Source organism: Manis javanica, chromosome 1 (genome assembly GCF_040802235.1).
Source record: "Manis javanica isolate MJ-LG chromosome 1, MJ_LKY, whole genome shotgun sequence".
Taxonomy (NCBI): domain Eukaryota; kingdom Metazoa; phylum Chordata; class Mammalia; order Pholidota; family Manidae; genus Manis; species Manis javanica.
The window spans coordinates 235,308,333-235,334,485 of NC_133156.1; the positions used below are offsets into that span (position 1 = coordinate 235,308,333).

The following is a 26,153-nucleotide window of genomic DNA, read 5'->3' on the forward strand; positions in this document are numbered from 1 at the left end:
GAGAGGTTCTTTTTCCTTTTTGGTTTGGCTTACGGCTGGGAGCAGCCACTTTTCGCTCTACATCTAGGGCATGTCTGAAGTGAGAGGGAGTGCGGCTGACCCAAGGAGGTGCGCAGAGCTGAAGAATGGAGGAGACTGAGAGCCGACAGGCTGGTGCGCCCCCCAGTCACGGGAGCCCAGCAAGCGGCCTTTTGGTCTGGATTTCTCCCTCAGGCAACTGAAAGGATCCCGGCTTTTAAGATGTTTCTGGTCTCCCTCTATGCTTTCTCAAGGACAGTGACTTGGCTTAATTTACCCATGTATCTCCAAGGCATAGCACAGTACCTGCTTAATCAAAGTGTGTTAAGTTTTCCACAATAGGTGTGCAATCAGAAAGTATTGTCCAGTATTACATGCTTTACCCAGAAAAAACACAGGATGTGATGACTGATGGTTGAAGAGCATTTTTGTAGGAAAATCCAGGACACAGTAGGTGGGGGCAGGCCTCAGGCCTGGTCTCCTGATTCTGATTCCAGTCCAGTTTGCTTTTTACTTTGCTCCAATTTTTGATCAATAAACCCAAAGCCTGTATTTTCAGCAAAGTGCAGTTCATTGAGGCTTTACTACAAAATCAACAAAAATGTCCAAAGGCAGTCGGGGGGTGGTGAAAAATGGCAAAAGGGAGAGAGGAAAATTGGGATGGGGAAATAGGAAAATCGAGGCATGGTATGATTTATAGACAGGGAAAGCATTCCATGGGGCTTTGCAGAAATGTAGGATTGTTTAAAAGGCAATAAAATCATTCAGCTGCAATTGCAGGTCTCTCCACTGATGGAAGCTCTTTGTGCTCCTAGAGAAATTTAATAGAGCAATAACAGTTTTAATGGCACCCCTCCCAACACCATTTACCCCACCCCTGGGTAGCAGACAGTCAAGGTATGCACTAAAATATGGGCATTGACCATCCTTCCAGAAAGTGGCTATGCAGCTTGGAAGGCTCACTTTATTTTTCTTACACATCTTCAAAGCTGATGTCCCTGGTTGGGTAGACTGAGGCAGAGAGAATCCACTGCACTTGGGGGACATAATTCTGGGAGATCCTGGCTTCTCTGTTGCACTCAGGTGCCTTCTGGGATCTCTCCAGCTGGGCCTGGGCTCTGAGATTTAACGACAGCCTCAAGCGAGAAGGCTCTCTGGACTAAGCAAGAGCTGATTCAAATCCTGGCTTTCCCAATACTAGCATCACCTTGGGCAAATGGCACAAGCACGCTGAGACTGTTTCCTCCAAAAGGTGGTGCCGATGGTGCCTCCTTAGTGGGTACTGCTTTGAAGATCCACAGAGACAGTCCTATAGGGCACTTTGCCAGCCCTCCCCACAGCCTGAGATACAGTGACCCTGGCACAGGCCTCAAGTTTCCCAAGATGTCCTTGTGCAGGTGCCTGAGGCCAGGAGGGACCATCCTGAAGTCAGCCTTCCACCTCCTGGACCCAGGAAGCGAAGTGAGGTTGTGGGCTGTGCAGGAGAGCGAGGCAGGTGCATCAGCAGTTTCCTTGGGCCTATCCTGGGGCCACAGGTGGAGAGGCGGTGATTGTGTCCACACTGGGGCCCCCAGGTCTGGCCCCAAGTCAGACCTGGACTAAAGACAGCTCAGCCCCTTGCCAGGCGGGAAGGTTCTGGGGCTCCAGGCAAACTCCGTCACCTCACTCAGCACATGCACAATATTTGGCATGAGACCGTTTCATCAGGCTGTTTCTGCAAACATTCCGGTTGGGAGAAGACACTGGTGGACTTGCTCTGGGGTCCCAGGTGTGTGACCCTGGGGCACATTTGCTTCAAAGCTGACACAGGTTGGTTTGTTGTGGTGGCTTAAGAAATAGAAATTGCTGACCAACTTAGCAGTTGAAGTCCTGTTTCCTCCTGTGCTGTATGGTGCCAGGTGGTACCAGGAACCTGCCCACCTGGCCACAGTGTGCCAAGCCCAGAAGGATGACCGGGCACACTTTCCTCTTAAAAATCACATTTAAAAGGTAGGGGTGGTGGGGACTGCTGGTGGTGTCCAGGCTTCCTCTCTTCCTGCCTACTGTTCCGCTCCCGTGGAAACTCCATTAGGCTGGAGACCTCTCCCTCAGCCAGGGTTTGCCTTAAAAGTCTTGGCATTTAAAGTCGGGTCCTGCAGAATCCCTCAGCCCAGGCAAACCAGGATGGTGGTTGCTTTGGTCAGTCTGCAATACATATATAGTAGACATTTAACAAATATTTATTGCACATATAAATAAATTCCATTTAGTTCAGTTAAATCCCGTCTGACATAGCAGACTTGTATTGGACAGATGCATGACAATGCCACCTGTTTCTTGTTTGAGTTTGTAAAGTTTTGTGGTCACCCTGTCCACCGGATGCTTCTGATCTTCCTTAATCAGGCAGTAGGGGTGTGGAAAGGTAGGTGTTTCTCAGAAGGAAGCCAAGGTCCTTGATGCCCGCCTCCTAGCTCAGAGAAGCTAAAGGTCAAGGCATCACCCCTGGACCGGAGCCCTCCCACCTGTGCAGTTCCCCGAGGCCAGCCTGCTGGTGGCAGGCCTTGAGGGAATCGTGAGCCTCACAGTCTTGCCCTTCCTTTCCTCGTGTGGAACGGCCTCCTCCAGGACCTGCTCAGCAACTGGTTCCTTTTTAATAAGAGGCCACATGAGGTATATTTCCCCTTAACATTTTTTGAAAGCATTTTGGCAGAGGGGAGCTGGGAGTGGGTCCCAGAGAAGATGGCAGCTCTACAGGCTGCAGGGGAGCCCACAGGGCCGCCACAGGCGCCGGAGGAGGTGGGGCAGAAACTTCATCTAACAAGTGTGAGCACAGACACATTTCACCAGACGCTCGAACTCCCACATCTGGGAGCAGGAAGTTCTGGTTTTGACACCACGGAAGTTCTAAGCACAGCCTGGACAACGCCGCTTTCAGCAGAGATTGAAACTGCTTCCCTTCTGTGCGCGCTATGAGCGCGCTCGCTCACGGTTAGGACATGGTCAGCAGTAATCACAGTGACCTCATCACATGGAGCCCCTTTCTTCCAGAAGAGCAGAGTCCCCCTCCCCAGAAGCACAGGGCCTTCCTGGCCCACAGAGAACTCGGCCCCAGGTAGGAAGAGGGCTGTCATCTTCCTGGACACAGAGGCAGGTGAGACCCTTCCCTGAACTCTGGGGAGCATACTCCAGACATCCTCAGAGGGCTGTCAGGGGAGTGAGGCCCATGACACTGTGTGCCGGACACAGGCTTCTAAGAAGGTGCATTTGCTGGATGTGGGGGGTCCTACCTCAGGACAGAAACACCGTATAGGATGTTGATCTATTTCTGTGTGGGGTTCAGAAACAAGCTGAGGGTGGGCCCAGAGTGGTGCGAACAGCATGATGGCTGCAAGACTCTGCGGCAGAACTTGCCTTCCATTCTGTGCGCCTCCCCGCAGCCTCCGTGCAGGCCAGGCAGCCCATGATGTCCCCATGCCATGTGCATCCAGTGAGGGTCCCGTTGCATTGAATGTCACTGGATGTATCTTGTCCCGGTGTGTGTGTGTGTGCGCGTGCGCGCACTTGGGGTCACATCGGATAAGATAAGGTAGGAGGGTACAAAGCCATGCCCACCCAAAACAAGAGGACGAGGGCCAGGTGACGACCATGGGGAGGGATGAGGGGCTGGATGGGGTGGTGACAGTAATGCTTGTGGCACCAGGAGTCCCAGCTCTCAGCCTGTGGACGAAGTCATGCAGGTCTGCTCTTGGTATTCCAGGTCTGGGCCTGTGATGGGAAGCCCATTACAGATTCTAGCACACTTGGGCACCCAGCTCCAGAATCGCTGGCACAGTCACTCTCCACCCCAAGCCTGGTTCCATCCATCCCATCAAATGCTACCCATGATCATAAAAGCAAAACTCTAGGAAGAATGCAGAGCCACTTGGGACCTTTGGACTGACAGCATGAGGAGAGAATAAGAGCAGAGTACCAAGCCCTGAGGCTTACTGCCTCGGCCAGTTAGGGGATCTTGAGTCCCTGGCAGCATGCACTGCTGTGCCCCTGAGAGATCAGACCACCTTCCTCGCATTCACCTCCTACAGTGGCCCATCTATTAGGCTGTGGGGGGCCCAGGGACTGCTCGCCTTGGAGAGCTGGTTGGGTGCTGAGCTGCCACAGAGCACATTTCCACTATAAGGCTCCAGTGGCACCATCAGGCAAGTGGGTCTGGGGAATTCAGCATTCTGGCCTCGTGGCTGCTGGTCACCATGGTGACCTTGTCCCCCACACCTGGGAGCTGCTCCGTGGTCCCAGTCATGGCATGGAGAGCTGGGGCAAACCCTGCAGGGGCAAGGACACTGGATCCGTAGTGTGGGTGTAGGGAGAGGGACAAGGGGCAGGGAGGGTCTCCCTGGGCCTTCCCCAGGCCCCTGGGCACCTGCCTGGGCTGTCCTGGGAACACTGAGGCCACAGTCGGCACCTGCAGCTGTCTCCAGAACCCTGGCCAGCCTGCTTCCCCAGCGTGTCCCTCCGTGCTTTAGACTTGCCTGCATCCCTGTCCACCTGGACGCCACCTGCTCCTGCTCCCCGTCTGGGTTCTCGGATTGCCGCCTCAGGCCCAGACTTCCATCTTGGCACCCCAGAACGGGCCTCTGGCTCTGTCTTCAGCTTCAGGCATTACGATTGGAGAATCATTGTCCCCCAAACCTGCCCTTATCCCCCACCCTTGTCTACATGCCTGTGGGACCAGGGCAGGGGAAACATCCAATGAGATCGCCAGTGAGAGAAGTCAGCCTCACATTCAGCTGTCCAGTCAGCACGGGGCAGAAACAGGGCCCCAGGGCCAGGAGGGTGTGGGAGGCGAGGGGGCCTAGGGCTGGCAGGGCATGACCCACAATGGCACTGCAGACGGGGCTGTGGGGTCCCTGCTTGTGAGCTGGCTGGTTGAGCAGAGTAACAATGACCCAGACTTGGGGGTGGTGGGAGGCAGTGTTGGGGACACCCTGTGGCTGGGCACTATTGCATGGGCCACAGACGGATAACAGTCTCTGCTGAATTGCAGAAGAGCCGCACACAGTGGGTCTGCTCTCACTGTGGCTTTCCGCCTCCTTTTCTCACCCTCCCTGCAGCTCTCTTGTGCCCCCCATGACAACAGCCGCCCCCCTGGTGGGTACATTTCAGCATCAAGCCTATTAGCTTCCCTTTCAGTCATACTGGTCTGTCTCCCTGTCAACCAGATTTCCATCTCAGAGCAAAGCTGCAGTTAATTTCATATGCCAACTTGGCTGAGTCATGGTGCCCAACATTCGGGATGCTTGGTCAAACATTCTGGATGTTTCTGTGAAGGAGTTTTGTATGGATGATGTTAACATTTAACTCAGCAAACTTTAGTAAAGCAGATTGCTCTCCATGGAGTGGGTGGGCCTCCTCCAATCAGTTGAAGGCCTGAAAAGAACAAAGGCTGACTTTGCTTGAACAAGAAGAAATTCTGCCAGCAGACAGCCTATAGAGTTGAATGAACATCGGCTCTGCCGCGTCTCCAGCTTGCCTACTCACCCTGCAGATTTTGGATTTGCCAACCTCCATAATCACATGAGCCGATTCTTCAAAATAAAAAAGTCCTTCTCTCTCTACACACATACACACACCTTATTGGTTCTGTTCCCTGGACAGCCCTAATACATGTCTGAGACACAGATGCAGAAAACCAGAGATGTCTATGCACTCCACTATTTACCTAGTTTACCTTCCCACCAACCAGGACCCAAAGCTGCTTCCACCCCATCATTGCAAATCTGTAAACATCCTCCTCCCAGGACCTCAGCTCGACCCAGAAGTCTTTGCTCCTTTGTCCTAAGCTAGTTCTGGAATTTCTTGCAAGGGGACCCAGGGTCTTCTGTCTGCTCAGCTCCAGGCCCAGAACCTCCTTCCTGTTACCTCTTATCTGGGGTGGAGGCATTTCATCCTCAGCCTCCCTCTCTCACCCCACCAGCTGCATTGGGGGTACACTGGGTCCACCTGCACTTGGCTTCTCCTGCGATCACAGTGAGGGGCACCCACCTTCTTGGCCCTGGCCTCCTGGTACTCTGACCTCTGGGGCTCCACAGTGCGCTGCTCAGAGGAGATGGCTTCTGAATGAAGAAATGAATGACTGAGTGAGCACAGGACAGCCTTGGGTCCCAGGTCCTGAGCTGGGAGTGGAACCCCTTCCGTGGTGGAGCCCCCACGAGACATGCGAGCAGGATTCCTGGTCTTTCCTGGTGCTGCTTGCACCCAGCACTCCCCAGGCTGCCAGGGAATGGAGCAAGTCCAATTTTTGGCAGACCTGCAGCCCAGGAACAAAGGGGGTGCCTTGCATGCCACCTACCACTCCTGTCCCTCATGGCCCTGGATATGCCCTCTCTCCATCATGCCTCTCTCCTCCCTGGCCTGCTTTCAGCTCCACCCCCACTTTAGTGCTCTCCCCATCCCTCCCTTAGGTGGGGGACTGTTTCTGGGCAAACTGGGGGCGTCAGGCTTTGGCCAGAGGCTGATAGGGGAGCCGGCTTTGCCCAGGTAGGGCCAGCTTTACAGAGGGCAGTGTGGGCTCTGGTCTGGGCCGTGGGTGCCGGCAGGTGCCTCCCAGCTCCGGTGTGGCAGATTACCCAGGAGTACGCTCAGCTGACTAGAGCAAGTGTTCCTTTTCTTCTTAGGAGCAAAATAGTGTAGCACCACATGCAGAAGGATCCATGCTCCTGGCTGCAGCTCTGACTTGCCCCTGCCCACAGCAACAGCCGCTCAGCGCCGGGGACCCTCCCTCCTCTAGCCGCCAACCCAGCAGGGCTGCCCCAGGACTGGCTCTGCACTGCTGTCCTCTCCCGGGCTGCTCTTCCCATCTTGTGCTCCGCCACAGAAGGGCTCAGCCTTCAGCCCACCCTGACGTGATTCATCCTCTGGGCGAGCTTCCAGGGAACCAGAGTTAATCAGACAGGGACTGAATCCTGGCCCTTCCGCTCCCTAGCATCACCTGAAGAGATTCCCTAGCTTCCTTAGCCTCGTTTCCTCACCAGTCAAGTGAGCTGACAGTAAGGAGGCCTCAGATGGCGGAAGCCCACCCCAGAGCCGGGCACAAGGTGATGATGGTAGCTGAGTAGGCACCCAGATTCTGCAGAGGTGACAGAGGGAAAGGCCAGTCTGGGCTCTGCCACCCAGGCTCTGAGTCCCCGAGCCTCTGTTTCTCAATCAGCAAACGAGGATCTGCGTCCCAGGGTGGCCTCGGGGATCAAGGACAGTGTGCGGGGCAGCGAGCCAGCGAGCACTGGGGAGGAGTCACTCACTGAGGAATATCAATGCCCCTCTGGCATATTCCAGAGAACCCTCCGCGCCTGCCAGAACACCCTCCTGGGCACACGCTCAGAATCTGGCTAATGCTCCAAGCCCGCGTGCCCTCCGGCTGAGGAACCCAGAAGGCCCCGACCTGTCTGCCAGCACAGACCCCCTGGTCCGCCCCAGAGTTCCAGAGGCCTGCCACTCAGGGACTATGCTTGCCACCTTTATGGGCCACATAGCAGGTAGACACACACACGTGCACACATGCAATCATCCACCACACACTGCCTGCACATACCACACATACACCATCACACAAACTCGACACACATCACACACGATGTGCACACACTGCACGCACATACCTCATACACAGAACCTAGCAAACAGCTCCTTCCCAGAGAGTTCTCCAAGGGAAACTGAGCAGTTCCCCCACATCTCCTTTCTGGGCCCACTTGGGGGCAGGGGGCAGCCCTTTCAGCATTAGGGCTGTCGGCAGGTGGCTGGTGGATACAGCCTCCCCAACTCCCACCCCTCAGTGACTCATCCCGCCGCAGCTGGCGGTGAATCTACCAGTTAAGGGTGAGGAAGACCATCCTGGCCACCTCAGCCTGCTTGGCCAAGCCTGGGGGTCAGAGTGGGAGTGGCCAAGAGGTTGCTCTGAGCCCCACCCCAGCCCTGCAGGGATGGCATCCGCCTACTCAGGAGCTCCATTACGCTTCCACCGAGCCGGGAAAGGGCCCGGAAAGCAGATGTTTCGGGAGGGTTTCAAAGTCAGAGCTGGCACCCCTGTGGGAGGAGGAGGGCTCTCATCAGTCCAGGGGTGTTCACTGGGAGGTTGGGGGTACATGGGCAGGCTGAGCAGGACCAGAAACAGGGCTGCAGAAATAGCACTGGGCAGGAAGGGCAAGGTGGCCTGGGCGATCTGGGCTTTGCTGGCCGCTGCAAGGTGACCCTGCCTCTCATGGGATCACCCACAGGAGTGAACACTGCAGTCCCAGAGGCCAGTCCCAGCCTGGCACCCACTGCCCCACTCCTCCCCAGGAACCTGGGCCTCACGCCTGCATCCTCATCACAGGGCCTTCTCCCTGCTGCCCTGTCCCAGCTCCTCCCTTGTTCTAGATGCTCCCTTCCCTGGAGGGCTTCCCCGAGCCACCCCTCCTGACACCCTCCCATCTGTGGTCACCCACCCTGTCAGCTGCTTCGCAGTTACTGGCGTGGTCTGAAATGATCTTGTTTATTGTGTGTCCATCTAGCCGAACACCTTGCACATATCAGGCCCTCAGTAAACGTCTGTGGGGAAAAACAGGAATTTAAAAAAATGCATGAGAAATGAAAGGGAGAAGAAAGAGCCCTGCAGAGCCCTGCAGAGCCCTTGCTGGGTCTGGGCCGATGCTGCAGGGGCTCCTGAACCTCACCTGGTCATGTAGATGGGAGCAACGCCCGCCTACAGGAGCCCACACTGCTCTCAGCAGGGGTAGAGGTGGCACTGGCAGGGCCCTGTCATTGGTGCTACGGCAGCAGCAAGCCGGGCCGTGCTGAGGACAGCCAGCCCTGCCCCTGTCCCCGTTAACTTGGTAAGGATGGGCAGTGACATTTTCTCACTCTGAATGAGCAGCTTTCAGGCAAGCCTTTCCTTCCCACTGCCAATGATTCCTGCTGCCCTGGACTCCCTGCCCTTTTCCTGCTTCTGGAGCTCAGCAAGTGGGGAGGGCACACATGCCCTAGGGGCACCGAGCCCTCACGTGGGCAGCTGTAAAGTGAGCAGAGTGTTGCTGTGAGGATTGACTGCGATCAGATATCAAGAGTCTGGTGAGCCTTCTAACTGTAGGGCAGGTCCTGCCGCTCCTTGGCTCAAAACCCTCCTGCAGGTTCCATCGTGCTTAGAGTCAATCTCCCTGCCATGGTCCACAAAGTCTGACATGATCTGGCCCCTGCTCCACGCTGCCTCCTAGCACCCATCCCCATTCACTCTGCTCCAGCCTCTGTGCTCTGACTTCTTCTCCCAGCATGGCCTCCTCAGGGCCTTTGCACTTGCTATTCCATCTAACTGCAGTGCTTTCCCCAGGCCAACTCACCTCCTGCCTGTCTCTGATCAGAGAAGACTTCCTTCTGCCCTACATAGGGTGCCAACAGAGCACCCCTCTTCCTCATAGCCTGCTGTATTTTCTGCTTGGCCCTTTTACCCCCTGACATATTCAATTTTTCTCTATTTCTTGCCCCTCTCCTCAAATGCAAGTGCCAAGAAGGCAGAGTTTATGTATGTTTTGCTCACTGCTGAACACCTATCTCCCCCTAGAATGGACCCAGCATGTAATAGGTGCTCCATGAATATTTATTAATAGAATAAAGAGCATAGCTGAAAATGTCTACTCATACCTGCAATACAAAAGGCGCCCAATAGATGCCCTGGCTGGTGTCCTGCACACAGGGTTGCCAGATTTAGCAAATAAAAATATAGGACGTCCATGCATTGTTTGGGACATATGCAAAAAAAATACTTGGTGTTTATGTGAACCTTAAGTTTATCTGGGCATCCTCTATTTTTTCTGGCTACCCCCTCTATATAGCCCCCTAATCTGACCTCTGCCCCCTTACTCCCCCTCCCTGTTCCCAGTGACCTGCTGTGCCCATGACCCAGTGGTGACAAGGTCTGAACCCTACCACCTGCGGCACCTTTGCAAGAAGAGCAGCGCTCCCAGAGGAGGTGCGGGGCCCGCCGGGTGGGCAGGGTCCCTCCTGTCCTGGGGTCGGCACAGCCTTCGGCCCTGTTGCCCAGTAAGCTTTTGTCCTGCAGCCAGCCCCCCAGCCCCCCACTGTCACCCTGCTTGCATGTGGAGTGCAAGACGTGCTTTGGTACAGGTTGTGAGACGGGTCAGACGAGCCACTGGCAAGAAGATCCTGGGAGGTGGAAGCCGATGGCTCAGTCCTGCTCCCCAGGCGAGTAGAACACAGCAGCCACGCTGGAGCGGGGTTCCTGCACGGTGAATGTCGCCAGCACCACACCTTCCCTGCTCCCACCCTTCCCCAGGCGCTGGGCTTCTCCACTAGAGACAGACGGGGGCCGCACCTCCCACCGGAGCCACCCCTGTGGGGGCGTGTCTGTGCCCAGGGCACCACCACGTGAGCCTGCAGGCTCTGGTGCCTGGGCCCGCGTGCCCCCACCCCCCAGGCCTCTGTAGCCTGCCAGGGCGCCTCCGCCCACGGGCACCAGACCCACCTTGCTAGCCAGGTGGCCTCCGGGGCCCCGAGCCTGAGACATCCAGCCTTCTGGGTCAGAGTCCGTGGGACCGGGTCGGACGTCCAGGTGTCTGTCATGTGCACTCGAGCATGAGAACCTCCACTCAGGGGATGGTGGCAGGAGCCAGTGGACAGCCACTCAGGCCTGCAGGCTCCTGCCCCATGAGCACGGGCCCTGACCCCTCCACACCTCCCAGCTCTGCCGGGTCAGCAAATTTGTACTTGAACGCCTCCCTGGGTTAAAAATGGTGTCAAACAAATGAAAGATTCCAGGGCTCTGCTGCCTGCTGTAGGATTCCTCTCTATTCTTCACTCCCCACTCAACAAGCCTCAGTGACTTCACCTGGATCTGGCCTCCCACCAGCAGCCAGCTGCAACCCACCACTCTCTTTCCCTGGACCCTCACCAAAGCACACTCTTCCCTCTGCTTCTATTTCCTCATCCCAATCCACTCCTCATACAGCAGCCTCTGTGACTGTTCCCAAAATACCTTCTGTTATTCATGGTGGCCTCACACTGGAAACCAACCCATTAATGGCTAAACTGGCTACATCCACACCACGGAATACTTTGCAGCAATAAACAGAAATGAACTATGGATACACAAGACAATGTAGATGGAACTCAGAGAAATTACGCTGAGAGAAAAAAGCCAACCTCCAAAGGATACATACTGCATGTGATTCCAGCTAGGTAGCAATTGTGAAATAACATAATTCCAGAGATGGAGAACAGATTGTGTCTTCCTGGGGCCGGGGAGGGTCTGAGTGTGGCTATAAAGGACTAACATTACAAGAGAGATGGCAACCATCAAGTATCTTGATTGTGGTGGTGGACGTGCAAGGGGACAAATCGTGTACACCCCCACACAGAGTGTGCACACCCACACCCACACTGAGTGTGTGGATAGCTGGTAAACTCTGAACACGCTCTATGAATTGTGTGAATGACAGGTGCTTGGCTTTGCTGTTACTCGGGGTTGTGTGAGAGTTAACGCCGGGGGCGGGGAGGGCATGGGTGGGGCTTCCGTGGACTTTTCCGCAGCCACATTTCTTACAGTTCCCCTCAGTCATCCTTACTGTCCATGCTTTCCACACATTCCAGCCCTACAGATCCTGTCAGAGAAGGGCCCTCCCTGGAGGTGACGCTGCGACCCAGCTGGCAGGAAGGACCAGCCTGTGAAGGGAGAAAGAGCATTCTGGCCAGAGGGAACAGCCAGTGCAAAAGCCCCGAGGAAGAGACAGCTTTGGGTACCGGGAAGACAGCAGGCAGAGCCGGAGAGGAGCTGGGGAGGGGGGAACCAGGCCAGGCGCCTCCTACAGGATGCTGTGAGGAGTTTGGGGTTTACTGTGATCAAAGCCACCTGAGGGAAGGGAGGCGATCTAATTTAGAATGTTGACATGGTGCACTGGCTGCTGTGGAGATAATAGACGGCAGACAGGCGAGGGGGCTCTTGGGAGCCAACGATCCAGGTGGGGGCGGGGAGGGGGCGGGAGGGAGGCGTGGTTTTAGTTTTGTTTTAGGCAGTGGGCCTGGCAGGAGTCTGTGATTGATGTGGTGGGGGCAGGGGCAGTGAGGGGAGAGAATGCCTTAGGATGCCCCCATCTCGAGGTGGGGCGAGGCAGGGCTGCAGGCTCTAGCTCTGCTGTCTTCCTCCTGCTTGTGTGGCCTTGCAAAAGTCCCACGACCTCTCTGAATCTAACGGGAACTAATTTCTGTCCTGCCTGAGCCACAGATCACATCTGGAGAGGGCGCCGGAGGCCACCACCACCTCCTCTGAGAAACCCTCCAGGCCCCACCCTGGAATGACCTCCTACTCTGGTCACCGGAGCCCTCAGCCCTCCCTCTGTGGCTCTTCCAGGTTCATGGCTCTCCATGAGCTTCTTTCTCCAGAAGGCTGTGACCTCCTGGCCCGGGGCTGTGCTGCCCTGCTTCTCCCTCCTGCCAGTCTGGGGCCAGATGCCCGGCAGGAGCTCCATCTATGCTGTGGGATGGACACGTGGACCAAGCATCTTGCCAGCTTGTCAGTGCCTGTGGTCACGCTGTGCAGGTCCCACCTGGGAGCGCCCGAGCTCCCGTGTCATCCCAGCCATGACTGTCTTCCCCAGGGAGCAGCCCAACCAGGGCTCCTTGCGCCTTCTTGGAGGCAAGGGGAACAAGGCCCAGCTGTCCTAGGCCGGGGGGACACCTCTTGTGGGGGCCCTGCCCCCATCAGGCTGTGGGAAAGCCTGTCTAAGCCCAGGGAGAGAGTGGGGATGCGTTTACCCCAGCAGCTGAGAGCAGCCCTCTTGTGCCAGCACACGGGCAGGGCAGAGCCCAGAGACCTGCAGAGAACAGCTAGAAGAGCATTTGGGGACTGTTCAGCAGCTCACTTCACAGATAAGGAAGCTGAGGTGCAGAGGGGCCTGATGCCCAGCCTCACTCCCGGGCCAGGTGAGCTGGCAGGGGTACTGCTTGCCAGGGCCCTTCCCCTGTGAGGCTTCTGGGAGAGGGGCCCACTCAGGGATGGTTTTGCAGACAAGCAGGAGGTGAAAGACTGAACCCAGAGCCTCAGTGGGAGGGAAATGGGCTCAGATCAAGGGCAGCATGATAGGGGATGGGCTGAGCGGTGGGGCGGGGGCCAGGATGGTAGGCGCTTCAGGGCTCAGGAATGCCAGGGCTGCTGAACCCAAGAGTGGCTAGATACAGGGACCCCAGCCCCCAGTTCTTGTCTGTGAAACAGGGATGGTGGCTGGGTTGTTGTCGGGATTGATGGGGACAGTGTGAGTGAAAGCCCAGTGCCGCACTGGCAGGTGTCAGTTAGAGGTCACGTTCACTGCCCTGGTGGCTGCCGTGTCCATGACCCCAGGTGCCGCTCGGTCTGCTCACCCGCTTGCCCATAGCCAGCCCCTCCAAGCTGCCCCTGTCCTCCTCTGTAGCACCACCTGGCCCCTGCCCGGCCCACACGATCCCGATGCTGGGCCAGGCTTGCCTTTCTGCCCCTACTCAGTGTGGGAGGAGAAGCCATCTCCTGCAAACACCGTTCTCATGTCACTCTGCTCTGCTGATCAATACGAATAATGAAGGCCATAACCAAGGTGTGTTGGGTACCTACTATGTGGCCCCTGTGGCCCTCACTGAGGGGCCAGGAGGTTCTGCAGAGACATCCCCTTCCTCCCCCACCGGAGCCTGCCTTCTTCAGGGACTGGGATGGGTGGGCTGGGCCGGAGGGTCCTTTCTACTGCTCGACTTCCTGGCGGGGGGTGAGCCCGCATCTGCCCCAGCTCTAGCAGCACTGTGTGTGTGGCACTGGGCATAGCGCCACCCTCTGTGGGCAGTTTTCCTGTCTGTACGATGGGGGCAGGGACAGGCAGGTGCTCCTCAGGACCCTTCTCGCCCCACACCCTCTAATTCTGCTACTGACAGTTGCGTGAACGCTTCACTGGCCAGTTGGAGCCCTTGTTTTGTGGCTTCCATTAATACATACACATATTTTTAACACCTTCCAATGCCCTCAATTTGCTTTCTCATTTTCATCCTCATTTCAATTGCCCCGAGGGACTTGGGACCTAATTTTAGTGAAGGTCAAATGGAGTTTCTTGGGAGAGCCCCCTCTCTTGACACCCACCTTTGCAGAGCCAGGCAGCACCACATATTGCAGGTCTGGCTCTGGACTTAGGGTGGGGGTGGGTGGGCCCTGGGTGGGGCCCATACAGAGCAAGGAGTTGCTCAGCTGATGCCCCCTGGAGTCCTGGCTGCTGAATACTGGCCTGGGTGTCCTTCAGAAAGGTCCAGGGCTGGGAGAGGCCTAAGTGGTCTCTGCTTCAGCCTTCTCCCTCGTAATAGGGGAAGCAGAGGGGCTTGTACAACCAGGCCAAGCTTAAACTAAAATTTGACCCTGGATCCCTCAATTCAGCATCGAGAATGAAAGGGAAGTGGGGTCACCCCCTGTCTATACATCACAGCATCAAGCACACCCTGACACGCACAGCAAACAACACCCCGTTTAACAATTGGGAGATGTAGAAACCCCTTTTATTTTCTTCAGCCCATGGCTGCAGGCCGGGCCGGGCGTGGCAATCAATGGCAATGTGCTCAGCAGCGCAGGTGGGGTCTGATCTGCTGTTGGTAAACGCTACACATGAATTTGAGTGTTTCTTAGAAATACAAGGTTGAGTTGGAAGTGCCCTTGTTGACCTGGTTTACAAGGTGTCTAAAGAAGAGGCCATGTGAGTGATACAAAGACACTTTTTGGGGGACGGGGATTAGAGGGCTGGTCAATGGGGACATTCTTGAGGGCACTGGTTTCACCCAGTGGGCTTGCACGTGGATTAGCTCACCTACAACATCTGCACCGCCACCACCCCTCTGTGAGCCCTACCCCTGGGGTGGCCGTGAGGACCGGCAACTCACAGCCCCAGAGTTCCAGGCTCGCCGGTTCTGGAGTTCTCTTCACCCTCGTCCCAGCCCATTCCAGGCACCTTTGGTGGCCTTGGGCAGCCTGCTCAGAGCCTGTGGACCAGGTCTCCTGCCTCTGCCCTGGGGGAGGCTGCCCACCCTTGAGGCCTCTGCCCCATCCCCCTGCCTTGCCTGAAGTGGTGCTCACGCCCTGCCATGAGCATGAGTCGGCAATGCTTGCAAATAGTGATTCATCTCCAAGGCCAGGGCTCTGGAAAAGGGAAACTGCAGCCCTCAGGCTGGGCTTAATCACTGGAGACATTTAAAAGGGAAGAGGCACCCATTGCCCGGGAACAGGCTTAGGACATCCCCACCCAGAGACTTGTGGCCCTTCACCCCAGGCTGGGTGTGTAGCAGGTCTCGCCAGAGGCTGAGGGGATGGGACACTCCCGGCCTAGCCTTGAATGTAGTGCCCAGCAACTAACAGGACCAGAGGGCAGAGCAGTTAGGCCAAACTCCCCCAGGAAGGGCCTGGCATCCACAGGGCTGCCTGGTGGGGCTTTTCTCCACCACTGCCCCACCTGAGCCCCACCTGAGTTCCACCTGAGCCCCATCTGAGCCCCACCTGAGTTCCACCTGAGCCCCATCTGAGCCCCACCTGAGCCCCACCTGAGTTCCACCTGAGCCCCACCTGAGCCCCACCTGAGTTCTACCTGAGCCCCAACTGAGCCTCACCTGAGTTCCACCTGAGCCCCACCTGAGCCCCATCTGAGCCCCACCTGAGCCCCACCTGAGTTCCACCTGAGCCCCACCTGAGCCCCACCTGAGCCCCACCTGAGCCCCACCTGAGTTCCACCTGAGCCCCACCTGAGCCCCACCTGAGTTGCACCTGAGCCCCATCTGAGCCCCACCTGAGTTCCACCTGAGCCCCACCTGAGCCCCACCTGAGCCCCACCTGAGTTCCACCTGAGCCCCACCTAAGCCCCATCTGAGCCCCACCTGAGCCCCACCTGAGCCTGGGGCGGGGGGCGCGGAAAGGGCCTAGTGCTGGGACAGCTAGTTCACTGCCCCCTCTAGAACTGATCCTGACCACTTGGACAGGTAGGAGGGTGGGTGCCCCAGGATGGCTCAGGGGACAAGGACACACAGGCAGAAAATGGGCTCAGAGGGAGGCCTGGGGCTGCAGAGCTTCAGCTTGTCCAGGGTGGCTCCTCACCAGGGAGGGCGGGAGCTCCAAGCCACTCTCCCCAGGCTCCTGGGCCCTCATCGCCAGCTCTCAGCCCCTCTTTCCTCCCACCGGGAGATGCTGACCCAGGTCCCCAAGTGGGCTCCGTCCACTCCTCCCTGCAGAGCCTCTGCTCAGCCCTCTCCTTCCCTGGTGGGGATTTTTTAAATGTGTGTGTGTGTCCGCACAGTGAATGGTGTGTGTTTGTGTGGGGGTGATGGCACTAGTTGCCCTTTCCAGCTCCTTCTAGCCAGGCACCCCCTGGCTACACTCACGTTAGGCTGAGGCATGTGGCCAGTTTTATTTGCCAGGACGCTGCCACCGGCCTCTCACTCTCGGGCTGCCCTGGTCTGTCCTGCCGGGGTGTGGGTACGTGCTGCTCTCAGCCCGGCCCAGGCAGCTCCCCACTGGGCTGTGAAACCTGCACTGTGAGGCCGACGGCCTGCCTGTGAGGTGAGGAGTACCCCCGGTGCTACCTCTCCGGGTGGGCTCTCTGCCTCTTTTAGCCCCCAGGAAAGTGGGGATTGGCAGGGCAGGGCATGCTGCCACCTCTGACCCCCACGCTTCCTGCAGCTGGCAGGCAGTAGGCCGTGATAGGGGCTGAGCCAGGCACACCCACGCCCTCCTGCCAGCAGCGACCCACTGTCCTTCCCCAGTGGGTGGCCATCGCCTCAGCCATCATGCTTGGGGAGCCTTCATGGGGGTCAGTGTGAGCCCTGCCCCAAGGGGCCCGCTCACATGGACAAACACCATTTGGGGACCAGGGCGTAATGGAAAATTCTGCCTGTACCATTCCTTCCCTGAGCGCCTTCTCCCAGAGCTCTGGCCACTTCCCACAGTGCAGCCACCTAATTGCTCAGAGCCTGTGAAAACCTTTTAGAGCTTCTGGGACCCTTGCTTTGTTATTTTTCCCTTTCCGTTTGAAGGAGAATTAAGCAGGTATGGAAAAAGCCCAAGCACCTTGGGGTGGGGGTGGGGTGGGAGCCCATGGAGGCACTGTGCCCCCTGCCTCCCGCATGGCGGATCTGAAGGGCCCCTGAGGAAGCCACCCCTGCCACCTGGGTCACCTGAAGAGCCTATGTAGGGCTGGGCTGCGGAGGAAGGGGACTTCATGGGGCTTTCTGGGAACTGGCCAAAAAGGATAACTTGTTTTGGGGACCAAGCTGTGTCATCAGGCCTCTCAGCCTGGCAGCAAACTGTCCCCTCAGCTGGGCTGTGTAAAGACCTGGCCCCATGGCCTGGGTGGGGCCTGCTGCAGGAGCCCAGTCCTTCCTGCCTGGCCCAGAACACCCTTTGACCTTCCTCTGCAAGGTGGAGGCAGGGGCTGGCACAGCAGCCCCGAGGAAGCCCGGACCCTCAGGCTCTCTCAGACCCAGGCCGGATGAGGGAGCCTTAGGGAAACCAAGGCCAATGGCACCATCAGGGGTGGGAGGAGGCCAGGTGTCTGGCTGCCAGCACCCCCCAGGGCACATCGCCGTCACCTATCCAGCCACGTGAGAAACAGGAGTGTCTGAGGTGGCAAAACTTCTGGATGACTCTGCCATCAGTTCTGGAGTTCCCAGCCCAGTCACCGTCAGCCTGAGCCTGGCCACTCTCACCAGCAGAGACAGGAAGGCCTCAGACGACCCCAACTGTGTGGCCGCTGCCGCTCTCACCACTCCCCGCTGGGAGAGGCAGGAGGGAGTTGCTCTGGTTCCGGAGGGGCAGCAGGCAGGGCTCTCACATCCAGTCTCCCATGCCTGACCTGGCATTTGGGTCTGGCTGTACCTCCCGGCAGCCTTAGCGAGCGCAGGTGAGGAGCAGCCGATGAATGAGGGGGGTGTGGCCAATCTTCATCCATCACGCAGGGCTGACCTGAGCGACAGAGGGCTTGGCTGCCCTTATCATTCAGAGGCTGCTCTGAAGGAGCCAGCTTCCCTCCCAGGACTGGCCTCTGGCCTCTCACAGAACATCACAAGACCCTACAGCTGTGGGAGTAGGAGCCAGAGGTCAAGGCCATCTTGATTCCTCTGGGCCTCTCCTATGGAGGAGTCCAAAGAAGAGGGGTGCCTCCCCAAAGGTCAGGGGTGAGGTATTTGAAAGTCGAGTCTCAACAGCTTGGTTCCCTTTATCTCAAAGTTCTGCCAAGGGCCCCTCAGCAAGTCCTGAGGTCCAGGGTCAGCCCTGTGGGGTCCCCAGCCCTCCAGGGGACAGTCAGCTCCCCCGGGAGCCTGGAGGAGGAGCAGGTGCAACCGTGTGAAGGCCGAGTGCTGAGCAGCGCATGCAGAGGAGGGGGTGCAGCACCGGCTCTGCCCATCAGCAGGTGGGTGACCCTGGGCAAGGAAAGAGTCTTGCCCATAAATAGGGAGGAGACCAAAATCTACTCCTTTTGTGTAAGCAGGACAACCATATAGAGCCTGCCCAGGGGCTCAGCACACAGAGGAAGTGCAGTAAATGTCCATCGTGTCGTTCACGGAATATCCCCAGAGCATAGGAGGGCAGCAGGCTCACACTCCTGCACATTCCCTTTGGCCAGCTGTTCCTCAAATGGTGGCAGGGACGGAGAGCGTGGGGTGGGGTCACAGGGCTGACAGCCCCTCCTGCAGCTGTGGATGGGCAGGGGCTGCCCGCGGCAGACCCCTCCCACTGAGGAGCCCAGTGCCTCCAGCTCGCTGCCTGCACACGGGCGGGTGGTGCTGCAGGAAGACGAGATGGCTGGGGTTTTCCTACCTGTGCTCAACACCAACAGGATTTGGACCCTCCAACCACCTCCGCAGCACCGCTGGCACTGCCTCCATTAGAAAAGGAAAGGTGAAGGGGGTCGGGCCTGCTTTTACATCACACAAGCTGAGCCACCAGTTCCTCTGCCAGCAGGAGATAAGGCACCTTTTCCAATCAGATCACTCAGCCGCAAGGCTGGCATGCTGGCAAAATTATCTACAAAGAGAATTGTCTATGTATTTGGGGAATAAAATGAGAAAGCACTTGATTTGATAAATGTCACCTCCCAGAGGCATTTTAAGAAATGTATGCAGCAGCCACAGCCCAACAACAAACCGAGTCACAGAGAGCTGGCGTCACGCTGCCCTGTAAATAATGGCTCTGTGCTTTTCCAGGACACTCCTGAGGATCTGTCCTGGAGCCGTGCGTGACTCACCCGCACCCACGTCAGCCCATTACCTGCACCCAGCAGGAGCCATACACTCCACAGGACCTTCCCACGTTTCTGCACATCATGCTTTTTGGATTTAGGATGCACCTTTCACGGAAGACAGGACACCTGGCTCCCTTACACCCCCAGCAGCTGGAAGGCCTGCTTTTTCCTCTCCCCAGCCCTCCCTGGACTTCCAGAAGCTGTGGGAGCAGGTGGCCAGAGCTGTAGGGATCCTGGGAGGATGGAGGAGAGAAAGGGAGGAGCAGAGGGAGGCTGAGCAGAGAAGTGCCCTTCTGGGACTGGAAAACGCCCAGCGGACAACCAGACAACCGTCCACCTGGAGCAGAAGGCGGGGGGCAGCTGGCTATCTGGGAGCAGGTGCCTCTTCCCCCATCCCGCCCCCAAGCTGCAGACCAGGAAACCTAGTCCCATAGAGATCACAGGGCTCACCTGTAGGACCCCAGCCCCTGAATGGCTGAGTCAGGGCCAGAATCCAGATGTCCAGAGGGGCTTCAAGGCCTACTCCCTCCAATCCACATCCCTAGACACTGGGCATTTCTCAGCAACTCCTCCAAGCCAGGCATGGGCTGGATGTCTTAGTGGTTGTCCCCTTTGACCCTCACCCTAAAGGGATGTGTCATGTTCTCCATTTTCAGAGAAGGAATCGAAGGCCCCCAACACTGAATGTCCACCTTTGGGGCCAAATAGGTATCAGAACCCCCTTTTGCCTGATTCAACAGCCTACTGCCCCATTCTAGGACATTCCCAGGAATGTAGACAGGGTCTGGCCTGCAGCCCAGACAACAGGAAGTAGCCAGAGGGACGCCCACATGAATTTGTGCTTCCTGAGAGTTTGATAAAATGAAGTTGGCAGGCCTCAGGCAACCTGGTTTCTGCCTGCAAGGGTGTGGCTCAGTCGGGTCTCCCACAGAAGGACTTCTCTCCTCCTGGCACCGCTTCGGCCTTGACTTTCCTGTACTAGGATTTCCCCCACTCCCACCCGCCTCTGTTTTTCCCAGTGGCTGCTGCACTAGTCCCCTCCCCAGAGCTGGGGGAGGGGAGTCCACAGGAGCCAGGCCAGCAGCATCAGCTCTGATTGGAAGCTTTCATTGGGACTCATCCTTCCACATCCTCTGAGTTCCTGTTGGAGCCCTGGCTTCTCCTTGGGCAGGTGAGTGTGTGACACCCCCTGCACACGCTTCCCCCGTAGCACTCATCTCCTTCTTGCACTGACCCTTATTGTGACCGTGGTTCCGTCTCTGCCCCCTCCCATTTGGGAGCTCCCAGAGGGTAGGGAGCCAGCCCTGGCATTTTGCAGGAATCTAAAGGCACTCGTCTGAGGCCTCCAGAGAGTTCTGGCTAATGACACCCCATCAGCATCCCAAAGTTCACAGGCCAGCAGGCCCCTTCTTGGCCTCAGCATCCTTGACTTCCCCACAATGTGTGCCTCCCACCCCCCGCCCCACATGCACACATGCACACACAGCTTGACCCTGAGCCCCTGCTGCCTTTCACCTTGCAGCTTCCTGGGCTGAGTAGAGTCATTTTTGTTGAGTGTGCTACTGTTTGCAGAGCTCCATCCCAATTACCCTCATGCGATCTCCCTGCAGGGAAGGCATTATTACTCTCTGGACAAATAAAAACTCTGGGCTTGGGAGGTCCATGGCAGAGCCCAGGTTCGAATCCCACCCCCGGTTCCTGACTCCAGCTGCAGTGTCCCTCCATGCTGCCCACCCTCGCAGCTGCTGACAGACACTCACCAGCCTGAGATAGCCCTTCCAGCGCTGGGATGACCTGACTCACAGAAATTTGCTTCCTCAGCTTCCTTGAGCCCATCCTCTGCTCCCTTCCAGAACCACACAGCACACGGAAATGGGCTGTTTCTCCACAGACTGAAGACAGTCCTCATGACCTCCTCGAGCATCCCTTCTCCAGCCTAGAACTTTCCAGTTCCTTCAGCTTGTTCCCTTGTGACCTGGTTTTCCATCTGGCTGGCCTGAGGCACAAGAATAAGGGTGTGTGTGGGTTTTCAGTAAGGAGCTTGGAGACTTCAGTATATTGCTTCATGGCAATAATGGCAGAGCCTCAATCTCTGCAGCAGAATGTATAAAACTCAAAATTTAAATATCCACCCTCAGATTGCAGTGTTTGGGAGAGGGGTTTTCTTTTCTCTCAGAGTTGGGTGCTGAGTGGGAGGCTATAACCACAGGACTCCTTGGCACCAGCTTGTCCCCTGCAAATGAGAACACTTTTGCAGAGTGACCACAGCAGAAGGAAGGTGAGCTGTGAGGTGGGAAAGACCTCTGAAGCAGCAGCTGAGTGCCTGGGTACAGCCATACCTGCGTGACACCTTGTGGCCTACCAATCCCTGTTCATGTAGTTATTTACCATTCAACTGTGTATTTTACTTGAGCCAGTTTGAAATGGTTTTCTGTCACTTGCAGCCCAAAGCTCTTTGACTGGTACTGCTTTTTGAACACAGAAAAGCAGATACTGGCACCTTAAGGACTGGGTTCCTAACAGTATCTAAGTGTATGAATTATAGAATAAATATACTTATGCATATTATTCATCTTAATTAATAATATAACTATAAAATAAGCTAGGCCATCAACCAGAGTCATAGGAAAGGTCTGAGGCTATGTCTATCCATGTACTTGGGAACAATTACTATTAATTGGGAAAGAAATAGATTAACATCTAGTAAGTAGCCCCACTTTCTGTGTTATAGGCCCTGTGCCAGGCCCTTTCACATGCTGCATTTCATCTTCCCAACAATGCTATTGAGACAGGGGCCATGGGCTTAAGACAGAGTAGGGTGAGGTCCTCTGGAAAAAGCAAGGCAGGATATTTGCTGTCAGAGCAATGTAGCTACATGCTAGGAAACCCCCTACCAAAACTCTGTGTTAAACATTCAGCTCTAGAGTCATTCTTCGGTAAGATTAGTAGTTAATATTCTCCAGATAAAGAAGAGTAGCACATGTTTTTATTAAGCTAATCATTTGTAATCATGTGTAAGACTCACTTTAGCATGCTAAAAGGCCCAGGCCTATGAGCTGTCTTTCCTCCTTCAGATCTGATGAGGTGATTCTGTAAACTGGGCAACTAATTTAGTACCCAGACCCAGCTGTAAACAACATAGTAAAAGGCAGGAAGGATTCCACCTTAAAGATAAGATTGCATTTTAACACCCAGGGAGTTAAGAAGTAAGATTCTTAATTTACTCTTTAGCAAACAATACCTCAGCCCACGTTGGGGGGCAGGCGGCCTTGTTTGATATGCTCCCAGACCAAGACCCTGGTATCTCAGGGAGAAATCATCAGAGCAGGAAGTTGCTTGTGTTGTTACTTCTAAATATTCAGGGACCACTTAACAAGTCCACATCCCTAAGCCCTTTATCCAGTTCCCAAAAATCCTCAACTGCCAATAAATTCCCTAGGCAACGCACCACTTTGGGCTCTCTTGTCCCCTCCTGGCACGAGCCGGGAGCTCTGTCCTCTCGCTGTATCTCTCAATAAAAGCCTCTCCCTGGGTCTCCTACCTTGGGTGTTTGCTAAGTTCATTCTTCAACTCCGCCAACAAGAACCCCGGCATCGCTATGAGGCAGTGTGTCAGTTAAGACAACTCTAAGCTGCTATAACAAATTGACACAAAATGTGTAATGGCTTGACGGTAACAGAAGTCTACTTCTCACTTACACCCACTCGAGATGGGTGCTCGGAGACCCCAAGTCCTTCCATCCTGGGGCTCCACCAGCCACAGGGGCCTCAATGTCATCTGCATAGGGCTGGCAGGACAGCAGAGCTGGGCGGGGGCATACCTGCTTCCTGAAATCCTTGACATGGGAATTGCACACATCACACCCACTCACATTCCACTGATTAGAACCCACTCAGCGTGGCCACACTGAACTGCAAGGAGGCTGGGAAGTGTCGGGCCAAGACAAGGAAAGAGATCTGGGGACCAGCATGCAGTGTCCCCTACAGAGGGTGTCACTTGCTGTAAGATGAATAACAAGGGACTCACAGGGCTGGTAAGGGACTGAATCCGGATTTGGACTCGGTGTGTCTGAGCCCGCATCACTCACACTTTCTCCATGCTGCCCAAATAGGTGGTTGGGATGACACCAAGTGGCCTTTCTTCTTATGGGACTAAAAGTCCCATAGGGAGAACCCTAAATACTGGGAGAACAATTCTGGATGGAACGTAATGGAATGGGGAGTGCCAAGCAGGAAAGCTGAGTGATGTGAGCACCAGGGCTGGCTGGGCAGCCAGTGGGTGCTGCACAGAAGACAGAGGGTGCATGGTGCTTGGGGGGCCATGAGAAAGGCACCTGGCTGAACCCCAGCAATGATCGTGTCTCACATTGCTGAGCAACTCCAGAGGTAGGCGGTAGGAGCAACGGTTGGTTGATACTCACATGGGTGCAGCTCTTCACTGGGAGCAAACAGGGGGTCACAATTGCCTGGGGGTAGCCAGACCTCCATTTCCCCAGTGCAGTCTCCCACCTCGACCAGGTCACTTCACAAAGAAGGTGGGGCTGGCCCTCCTCACACCCTTGAGGCTCTGCCAATGAGAACGGTGGGCTCCAGCCCCCAAGCCCTCCCCCCAACTTCCTGCGTGCAGTCACAGCCTTGGGGCAAAGCCTGTGTGAGCAGGGGCCCAGGAACCCACCCCTTTGGGGCGGCCTGGTGTCCCAAGGAGGCCTGGCTCTGGGCCCAGCCCTTCTGGAGGCTGACTAGGATCCTAGGGCTTGAGTCCTATCTCTGAGAGCCTCTGCTGGGAAGAGAGCAAGTGGCCTGCTCTAGTCTGAGCGGTCCACGGGGGCAAAGTGAGGGCACCTTGGTACCACCTGGACTCCTGACTCACACCCAAGGGCAGAGGCCCAGGGAAGGAAGGAGGGTCAACAGGCTGGTTAACAGACATGGGAATTCATAAGCAGAAAGGCATGCCCTTCCCCTGCCCCCAGGCAGCGTTCCCATGGTGCTTTGTTTTTTTATTATGGTATGATTGATAAACACTCTTATGAAGGTTTCACATGAAAAAACAATGTGGTTGCTACATTTACCCATATTATCAAGTCCCCCCCCATACCCCAATGCCGTCACTGTCCATCAGTGCAGCAAGATGCCACAGGTCCACTATGTGCCTTCTCTGTGCTACACTTTTCTCCCCGTGACCCCCCACACCATGTGTACTAAACATAATACCCCTCAGTCCCCTTCTCCCTCCCTCCCCACCTGTCCCCCCACACTCCTCCCCTTTGGTAACCACTAGTTCCTTCTTGGAGTCTCTGAGTCTGCTGCTATTTTGTTCCTTCCATGGTGTTTTTTATTGACCAGAGATAAAGAGCCAGTTAAGTTGTGGGTAAATACCTGGGCCATCGGAGGCTGGTCTGTGGCACAAGCAGGCTTCTTCAATTCAGGAGCAACCATTTCTTGCCTCCCCAGACAGATTCCCACCCTGCCGAGGGCAGGAGGCAGGGGGGCCTGGTCAGGCAGTCCGTGCGTCTAATGGGTGTGGAGTCCCTGAAGAGGAGGCTCCAGGCTTGGTTGTCATCCCTGGCTGTGCACGAGAATCACCAGGAAATGGAAAGTGCCAATACACAGGCCCCGGCCCCAGAGGATGACTCAGCCGATGGGGGGGGGGGGTGTCCCAGGCGACGCCCACAGGAACCAGGGCCGAGACCCACTGAGCGAAGCTGGGAAGGCCCAGGGCGAGAGGAGCCTACCTGGGGATGGGGCCAGACCTGGAGCAGCTGGAGCAGGTCAGTTTCACTGCTATAAACGCGCTGCGAGCTACCACATTGGAACAACCAGCCTTCAAAACACCTCAAATTCCTACCCGGCCCTCGCAGCACGATTCCATCACCCATAGGGCACCTGTACAGTGACCTGTCCTGGTTGGCACAGAGCACAAGGAGGAAGCCTCCTGGCACCCAGTTACAAAGCCCAGGCCCTAAAGTGGAGGTCCAATTAAAAAGAAAAGGCAGACAGACAGTTAGGGGCTTTCGAAGCAGAGGGGACAAACCAGGCAGCGGGGTCATTTACTACAGGGGCAAAAAGCCGTTAGCTGAAGAGAAGAGAGAAGGCTTAACACAGCCCTGACGGGCCAGGCAGTGCCTCGAGGGGTGGGGTGAGTTAGGGAGAGAGTCAGGCGGGAGGCATGTTCTGGAAGATCCCCGAGATCCCCACTCAGGCTAGCAGAGGCCAGGGGAGCAAATTCCCAGCTGACAGGCCCTGCATCCTTAGCCCCCGATTCTCCCGCAAAGTCGGGCCCACAGTTCTGGATGGGTTTCCGTCTGCTGCAATTGGTGACCTTGACTGTATTTGATGGTTGGGAGGGAGCAACGGAACCCGACTGAGGGTGAGGGGACCTAACAAGCCCGTGTGTCTCTCCTGGGGGCAAGAGGGAACCGGGCAGCAGCTGGCTCTGGTTGGGAGATGCCCCCGACCTGCTCCAGCCTGAGAAAGAGGGGTTTTGGGTGGCTTGCACCAAAGTGAGAGTGACGCTTGTGGAGTGAGTTTTTCCTGAAGTGTGTCTGCTGTAAAGCTCTGGCCTCCATGCGGACACGCATAACCATGCCCATACCTTCAGGAAGCCGTGGAGAATGCATGGCAGTTGCTTACCTTGTGAATGTCCTCCCTGACATGACGAGAAGCTGGTGACTCTGCGGGTCCTGGCTGGCTGGGAGAGGGGGTGTTATGGTCTGGGAGCCCCAGGATCTGGACGCATTCCTCGTTTACAGCCAGATGACACGGCGGAGGAGAGGGAGTAGCCTGCCCAAGGTCGCGTGGAGAACTCCTCACAGCCTGGAACCGGGGCTCAAGAATACAGGGCCTCCTCCAGATCCCAGGGGCCCTGGTGCCATGGGCATTTGATCGGTTTCCACGG

The 26,153-nt window shown here is 56.3% G+C and overlaps 1 long non-coding RNA gene across 1 annotated transcript; it reads right to left on the bottom strand.

Annotated features, from left to right (window-relative positions):
• Positions 1 to 25,011, bottom strand: LOC140844448 (uncharacterized). The gene is made up of 3 exons (XR_012122759.1): positions 24,635 to 25,011; positions 21,020 to 21,255; positions 1 to 2,202 (listed from the first exon to the last, which is right to left on the bottom strand). It is a non-coding gene; the product is annotated as an uncharacterized lncRNA (long non-coding RNA).
• Between the last annotated feature and the right edge of the window lie 1,142 nt (positions 25,012 to 26,153).